We start from the raw sequence: 9,486 nt of genomic DNA on the forward strand, positions 1-9,486 counted from the left end.
GAGTTTATTTTTGTGTATGGTGTTGGAAAGTGTTTGAGTTTCATTCTTTTACAAGTGATTGACCAGTTTTCCCAGCACCATTTGTTACAGAGATTGTCTTTTCTCCATTGTATATTCTTGCCTCCTTTGTCAAAGATAAGGTGTCCATAGGTGCGTGGATTTATCTCTGGGCTTTCTATTTTGTTCCATTGATCTATATTTCTGTCTTTGCCTAGTACCATACTGTCTTGATGACTGTAGCTTTGCAGTATAGTCTGAAGTCAGGCTGTTGATCCTACCGTTCCATTCTTCTAAGGAGAAGACTCTTGAATGTCTCTTGGACAGCAGAAGATCAACCCAGTCAATCCTAAAGGAAATCAGTCCTGAATATTCATTGGAAGGACTGATGCTGAAGCTGAAGCTCCAGTACTTTGGCCACCTGAGGCGAAGAACTGACTCATTGGAAAAGACCCTGATGCTGGGAAAGATTGAAGGCAGGAGGAGAAGTGAACAACAGAGGATGAGATGATTGAATGACATCATTGACTTGATGGACATGAGTTTGAACAAGTCTTGGGCATTGGTGATGGACAGGGAAGCATGGCATGCTGCAGTCCATGGGGTCACAAAGAGTCAGACATGACTGAGTGACTGAGCTGAACTTACTCTTAATATCAGCTTATTTACATGGTACTCAACCTCCAAAATCACTGCAGATGGTGGTTGCAGCCATGAAATTAAAAGACGCTTACTCCTTGGAAGGAAAGTTATGACCAACCTAGTGAGCATATTCAAAAGCAGAGACATTACTTTGCCAACAAAGGTCCATCTAGTCAAGGCTATGGCTTTTCCTGTGGTCATGTATGGATGTGAGAGTTGGACTGTGAAGAAAGCTGAGTGCCGAAGAATTGATGCTTTTGAACTGTGGTGTTGGAGAAGACTCTTGAGAGTCCCTTGGACTGCAAGGAGATCCAACCAGTCCATTCTAAAGGAGATCAGTCCTGGGTGTTCTTTGTAAGGAATGATGCTAAAGCTGAAATCCAGTACTTTGGCCACCTCATGTGAAGAATTGACTCATTGGAAAAGACTCTGATGCTGGGAGGGATTGAGGGTAGGAGGAGAAGGAGATGACAGAGGATGAGATGGTTGGATGGCATCACCAACTCGATGGACATGAGTTTGAGTGAACTCTGGGAGTTGGTGATAGACAGGGAGGCCTGGCATGCTGCAATTCATGGGGTCGCAGAGTCGGACATAACTGAGTGACTGAACTGAACTGAACTGAACATCCATTACTATATATTTTCCTTTACTAGTGGGATTTTTCCTTGCCTATTGATACTTCTTTTCCATGTAGAGAAGTCCCTCTAATATTTATTTTAAGGTAATTTAGTAATGAAACCTTTTAGTTTTTACTTATCTTTCAGTTCTGAGGGATAGGGCATAGTATCCTGGGTTGTAAGTTTTTTCCTTTCAGCAATTCAAATATATCATACCACTCCCCTCTGGCCTGTAAAATTTCAGATGAAAAATTTTCTCTTCCAGAAAGTAAATGTGGCCAGAGCAGGTGCTCAGCTCAAGCTGGGTCTCATGCTGGGGTGGTTTCAGGAAGCTAGTCTGCATCCCAGGCTGTTTCAGTCTGCTTCCTCAACCATGTTCAGGAGTAAGCAAGCATGTGTACAATTCTCAAGTGGAGTCTAGGTTTCTTACAGACATACTGTCAGTCCCCGGATCTCTAGAGGACCCAGTCACTGGCTCTGTAACCAGTTAAGTGGACTCACCTTCCTGGTGTCAGAACCCAGAGCTGGAGCACCCAATATGTGGGTTGAACTGTTCACTCCCCAGAGAATATCTCTCCTTACCTAATGCCCCTCCTCTTCTGAGTCCTCCCTCAGGGACACAGGTCTCTACTTGATTACTTTTCTTTCCTTTCTACCTGATTGTAGCTGGATCTTTCTTGCAGCCTTGGTAGTATAGGAGTCCTCTCCCAGTTTCCAGTTAATTGTCAGTGGTAATTGTCCCACATGTAGATATATTTTTGACGTGTTCATGGAGGAAGGTGAGCTCCATATCCTCTGTCATCTTGATCTCTCCCTGGATTTTTAAAAATATTATTTAAAATGGGGGTTGAGCTTTATTTCTTCCAAAGGAGTTGCAAAAAATATCAACATGATTTTTTAAAAGATTTTATGTGTACACATGACATTTATCAAAAGAGATATCTTGATAAATGTGGTCACAGGACTGGAAAAGTTCAATTCTTCATCCAATTCCTAATAAGGGCAGTACTAAAGAAGATTTAAACCACCATACAACTGCACTCATCTCCCATGCTAGTAAGGTTATGCTCAAAATCCTTCAAGCTAAGCTTCAGCATTATGTGAACCAAGAAATTCCAGATGTTCAAACTGGGTTTAGAAAAGACAGAGGAACCAGAGATCAAATTACCAATATCCACCAGATCATAGAGAAAGAAAAGGAATTTCAGAAAAACATCTACCTCTGTTTCATTGACTATGCTAAAGCCTTTGTATGGATCATAACAAACTGGAAAACTCTTAAAGAGATGGGAATACCAGGCCATCTTACCTGTCTCCTGAGAAACCTGTATGCAGGTCAAGAAGCAACAGTTAGAACCATGTATCAAACAACTGACTGTCCAAGTCAATGGACATGAATTTGAGCAAACTCCAGGAGACGATGAGGAACAAGGAAGCCTGGCATGCTGCAGTCCGGGGGATTGAGAAAAGTCCGATATGACTTGGCCAGTGAACAACAACAATATGTTAAAACTGAGCTAATGCCAGTTACAGTTACAGTTGAGGAGAGGGTTTTCCTTTGTGGTTTTTTTTTTTTTTTTTTTTTAACTTCTTATTTTATATTTTGAAAGGACCCTGATGCTGGGAAAGACTGAAGGCAAAAAGAGAAGAGGGTGGCAAAGGATGAGGTGGTTAAATAGCATCACTGATTCAATGGATATGAATTTGAGCAGACTCTGGGAGATAATGAAGGACAAGGAAGGAAGCCTGGCATGCTACAGTCCATGGGGTCCCAAAGAGTCAAACACAACTGAGCAACTTTCACTTTTCACTTTCACTTTCATGTTGAATTTAGAAATTAATTTAGGGTGAATACTCATCATAACAATGCATGAACTATTATAGTTTTCAACTTATTTAGCTCGTTTAAACTTTCTCTTAGTTGAGTCTTAACAGGTTTTCTTGTGCAGAGGTCTTTCTTATCTTATGCTAGATCAGAGTTCCCTAACCTCATATTATGGACATTTTGACCTGAGGATTCTTTGTTGTGGGGTGCTGTCTTGCATTGTAGAAAGTTTAGCAGCTTCTTGGCCTCTACACACTAGATACCAGAAGTACCACATAAACTGTGACAGCCAAAAATATTTTCAGACTTTGTTAAAAGTCCCTGAAGGGCAAATTGCTCCCAGTTGAGAAGTACACTTGATTTAGTTTCAGATACTTGATATATTTTTGGTACTGTTGTAAATGATGTAGATCTTTTTTTTAGTTTTATGTCCATATTTATTGCCAGTATGTTTTCCTTGTATCCCGAGGTCTTGCTAAATATTCTAACAATGTATAAGATTTTTTTTTTAGTCAATTCCAAAGGGCTTTTATGTACACTATCATTATTTTTCTTTTTCTAACATGTATGTATTTTACTTGTTTTTCTAACCTTATGGCAGGAGCTATGAACTCAACCACAATGTTGGATAGAAGTGGTAAGAATAAACATATTAGCCTTGTCCTTAACTTTAGGGGAAGAAATATTTAATAACTTAACATCAGGCACAGTGTTAGCTGCAGGGTTTTTGTATTTGGTTGGGGCAAAAGTAATTTGTATTCAGTTTAGTTCAGTTCAGTTCAGTAGCTCAGTCATGTCCAACTCTTTGCAACCCCATGAATCGCAGCACGCCAGGCCTCCCTGTCCATCACCAACTCCCGGAGTTCACCCAGACTCACGTCCATCGAGTCAGTGATGCCATCCAGCCATCTCATCCTCTGTCATCCCCTTTTCCTCCTGCCCCCAATCCCTCCCAGCATCAGAGTCTTTTCCAATGAGTCAACACTTCGCATGAGGTGGCCAAAGTACTGGAGTTTCAGCTTTAGCATCATTCCTTCCAAAGAAATCCCAGGGCTGATCTCCTTCAGAATGGACTGGTTGGATCTCCTTGCAGTCCAAGGGACTCTCAAGATTCTTCTCCAACACCACAGTTTAAAAGCATCAATTCTTTGGCTCTCAGCTTTCTTCACAGTCCAACTCTCACATCCATACATAACCACTGGAAAAACCATAGCCTTGACTAGATGGACCTTTGTTGGCAAAGTAATGTCTCTGCTTTTCAATATGCTATCTATATTGGTCATAACTTTCTTCCAAGGAGCAAGCGTCTTTTAATTTCATGGCTGCAATCACCATCTGCAGTGATTTTGGAGCCCCAAAAAACAAAGTCTTAGGTTGGTGCAAAAGACAATGCCTAACCCCATGTCACACAACCAACACTGCAAAAGTTGAACAAAGTGGGTTACAGGGTTGTGCCTCATCCACCATATTCACCTGAACTTTCACCAAGCATCTCGACAACTTTTTGCAGGGAAAAAACTTCTACAACCAGCAGGATGCAGAAAATGCTTTCCAAGAGTTTGTTGATTCCCAAAGCATGGATATTTATGTTACAGGAATGAACAAACTTATTTCTCATTGGCAAAAATGTGTTGATTGTAATTGTTCATATTTTGATTGATAAAGATGTGTTTGAGTCTATTATAATGATTTAAAATTCATAGTCTGAAACCACAATTAAGTTTGCACCTATCTAATAGATAGCCTTTATCATGTTAAATAAATTATTTTTAGTTCCTAATCTGATGAGAGTTTTTATTATGAGTGGATATTTGATTTTGCCAAAAAAATATTTTCTGACTCTATAGAGATTATCATTTTTATCTTTTACTTTATTAATGTGAAGAATTTCTGGGACTGATTTTCTAAGGTTAAACCAACCTCCTATTCTTGAGATAGACCCAGCTAGGTTATTATGTTCTATACTTTTTATATATTGCTGGATCCTGTTTGCTAATATTTTTAAAGGAGTTTTGCATTTGCCTTCATTAGGAATATTGGTCTCTATTATTTGTAGTATATATGTCAGATATTTATGTTATAGTTATGGTGGCTACAGAAAACAAGTTGGGAAATATTTCCTCATTCTCTCTTTACAGAAATGGTTTATATAAGGTTTATATTTATTCCTTAAATGCCTGAATGTCATCAGTGAAGTAGTCTGGGCCTGAAATTTTCTTCATAGGAAAGTTTTTCATTATGAATTCAATTTCTTTAATTAAGACTATTTCCTACAACTTATAAACAATTATTTTCCAGATTTTCTACTTTTTTGGGTGTAGTTTTTTCCCCAAGGAATCTGTCCATTTTATATACTTGCTAAATTTATTGGCATTAAATTTTTCCATTCCTATAATATACCATTAATATTCTTTTGTATATAAAATCATATATCACATTATATCTGACTTAATATACCCTTAATTTAATACATCCTTGTTGTTGTTCAGTTGCTAAGTTTTGTCCAACTCTGTGTGACCCCATGGACTGCAGCATGCCAGGTTTCCTGTCCTTCATTATCTCCCAGAGTTTGCTCAAACTCAAGTCCATTGAGTCAGTGAAGCCATCCAACCATCTCATCCTCTGTCATCCCCTTCTCTTCCTGCCCTCAATATTTCCTAGCATTAGGGTCTTTTCCAGTGAGTTGAGTCTTCTCATCAAGGGGCCAAAGTATTGGAGCTTCAGCTTCAGCATCAGTCCTTTCAATCAATATTCAGGGTTGACTTCCTTTAGGATTGAATGGTTTGATCTCTTTACTGTCCAGGGGACTCTCAAAGAGTTTTCTCCAGCACCACGGTTTGAAAGCATCAATTCTTCAGCACTCAGCCTTCTCTGATAGCTCAGTTGGTAAAGAATCCTCCTACAAAGCAGAGGACACCAGTTGGATTCCTGGGTCAGGATGATCATCTGGAGGAGAGATAGGTTACCCACTCCAGTATTCTTGGGCTTCCCTTGTGGCTCAACTGGTAAAGAATCCACCTGCAATGCAGGAGACTAGGGTTTGATCCCTAAGTTGGGAAGATCCCCTGGAGAAGGCAAAGGCTACCCATTTCAGTATTCTGGCCTGGAGAATTCCATGGACTGTATGTTCATCGGGTTACAAATAGTCGAACATGACTGAGCAACTTTCACTTTCACTTTGCAGCCTTCTTTATGGTCCAACCCTCACATCTGTACATGACTACTGGAAAAACCATGGCTTTGACTATACAGACCTTCATCAGCAAAGTGATGTCTTTGTTTCTTAATACACTATGTTTGTCATAACTTTGCTTCCAAGGAGCAAGTGTCTTTTAATTTCATGGCTGTAACAGTCCTCAGTGATTTTGGAACTCAAGAAAATAAAATCTGCCATTGTTCCCATTTCCCCCCCCCCCGTCTATTTGCCATGAAGTGATGGGAGCAGATACCATGATCTTCATTTTTTTTTTAAATTTTATTTTATTTTTAAACTTTACAATATTGTATTAGTTTTGCCAAATATCGAAACGAATCCGCTACAGGTATACCCGCGTTCCCCATCCTGAACCCTCCACCCTCCTCCCACCTCTCCCCTCCCTCTGGGTCGTCCCAGTGCACCAGCCCCAAGCATCCAGTACCATGCATCGAACCTGGACTGGCGACTCGTTTCATACATGATATTATACATGTTTCAATGCTATTTTCCCAAATCTCCCCACCCTCTCCCTCTCCCACAGAGTCCATAAGACTGATCTATACATTGGTGTCTCTTTTGCTGTCTCGTACACAGGGTTATTGTTTCCATCTTTCTAAATTCCATATATATGCGTTAGTATACTGGATCTTCTCTAAATTCTACCAAAAATTTAGAGAAGATCTTCATTTTTTGAATGTTGAGTTTCAAGCCACCCTTTTCACTCTATTCCTTCACCTTCATCAAGAGGCTGTTTATTTCCTCTTCACTTTCTGTCAGGGCTTCCCTTGTGGCTTAGACGGTAAAGTGTCTGCCTACAATGCAGGAGACCCGGGTTCAATCCCTGGGTCGGGAAGTTCCCCTGGAGAAGGAAATAGCAACCCACTCCAGTCTTCTTGCCTGGAAAATCCCATGGATGGAGGAGCCCGGTAGGGTACAGTCCATGGGGTCGCAAAGAGTCGGACACGAATGAGTGACTTCACTTCACTTCTTCTGTCATTAGGGTGTCATCTGCATATCTAAGGTTGTTGATATTTCTCCTAGCAATCTTGATTCCAGCTTGTGATTCTGTCAACTCAGCATTTTGCATGATGTACTCTGTATAGAAGTTAAATAAGCAGGGTGACAATATACAGCCTTGGCATACAATATACCCTTAACATCCTTTTAACACATATAGAATATATAATTAGACTGCTTAAAATTTATTATTTGTATTTATACAAATAAAGAGATAATATATATTTTTCTTATTCAACCTTGCTATTAACATACATCAATTTTATTAATCTTTTCAAAGAATCAAGCTTTTTTTTAATTTTTAAATTAATTTATTTATTTTATTTGGAAGCTAATTACTTTAATCTTGTAGTGGTTTTTACCATACATTGACATGAATCAGCCATAAGTGTACATGTGTCTCCCATCCTTAACCCCCCTCCCACCTCCCTCCCCATCCCATCCCTCAGGGTCGTCCCAGTGCACCAGCCCTGAGCACCCTGTCTCATGCATTGAACCTGCACTGGTGATCTATTTCATATATGGTAATATACATGTTTCAGTGTTATTCTCTCAAATCATCCCACCGTCACCTTCTCCCACAGAGTCCCAAAGTCTGTTCTTTACATCTGTGTCTCTTTGGCTGTCTTGCATATAGGATCATCGTTACTATCTTTCTAAATTCAATATATATAAGTTAATATACTGTATTGTTATTTTTCTTTATGGCTTACTTCTCTGTATAATAGGTTCCAGTTTCATCCACCTCATTAGAACTGATTCAAATGCATTCTTTTTATTAGCTGAGTAATATTCCATTGTGTATATGTACCACAGTCAAGCTTTAATTTTATTGATTTTTCTCTTCTTTGTGTTCTTCATTGTTTTCCTGCTTATATATATATATATATATATATATATATATATAATTTTTTTGTATACTCTACTTTTAACTTGCTCTTATTTTATAGTTTAAGGTATCAGCTTAGATTGCTGACTTTGCATCTTTATATTAAATGTTTTATAATCCTTTTGTAATAAGTACTTATGTAATATGAGCTTTTTTTTTTTCCCCCTTGAGCATTGCTTCAGTTACTTCATACAAATTTTGATATCATGTATTTGAAAATTCCAAATATTAAAAAAAGTATAGATATGCCCTGTTGTTTTTAATTTAATACCATATTCGTCAAAAAATATACATTTGACTTTAATACTTTGTTTTTATTGTATTTTTTGAGATTTTTGAATAACCTTTTCTATGGTCTAATCAGATGAATCCTTCAGGTGCAACTGAAAAGAATGTATTTTCTATTGGGTGTAGAATAGAAATGTTTGTTATTCACACTCATTGATATTGTTATTCATATCATCAATATCTTCACTGTTACACTTGTTGGCTTCTAATTAATGCCAGCATATCATGCAATATCATTTAAGCCAGACTCCAATTATTTTCTCTCCCATAAAAATTGGTCATAAGAACTTCCAGAAGGCTTGGATATAAGGAAAAAACAGGATCAACTGAAGTGTGAATATTCTGTTTATGCAGTTTCCTTGAGTTCAGGAGATGCTCTGAATAGGTATATATTCCAGGTGAACATTGAATGCTACTGTGTATAATCTATGGTTTGAATTACTCTCATAAAACTCAGCTAATAATGAGTTCTCAGTTCTTAATGTTTCCCAGTAATCAGATGTTGAAGCCAAGAACTGTGTCTCAGAAGGAGAATTACGTTCCCAAAATGGCTTGACTTTCCTACAGAATTCTGAGACTTTGTTGTGACTTTTCCTAACATAACCAGTCACAGTCTCCATAGAGCATTGGATTGTCATTCCATCTGTTGGATCATAGAGGCAAAAATGAATTGCTTACTCCTCTGCCATCTATCTAGAAAAATGATATGCATGAACCTAGTAAAGAACAGACTTGTGGACACAGTGGGGGAAACTGAACTGAGAAAGTAGCACTGACATATATACACCATCATGTGTAAAATAGGGAGTTAGGGGGAAGTGGCTGAATAACACAGGGACCCCAACCTTGCACTCTGTGATGACCTAGGGAGAATGCTAGAGGGAATGTGATGGAGGGAAGGGAGGAAGGCTCAAGAGGGAAGGAATATCTATCTATATACGTATGTATGTGTTAGTTGCTCAGTTGTGTGCAACTCTTTGCAGTCCCAAAGACTGTAGCCTGCCTGGCTTCT

The sequence above is a fragment of the Bos taurus genome, chromosome 6, assembly GCF_002263795.3.
Source record: "Bos taurus isolate L1 Dominette 01449 registration number 42190680 breed Hereford chromosome 6, ARS-UCD2.0, whole genome shotgun sequence".
Taxonomy (NCBI): Eukaryota; Metazoa; Chordata; class Mammalia; order Artiodactyla; family Bovidae; genus Bos; species Bos taurus.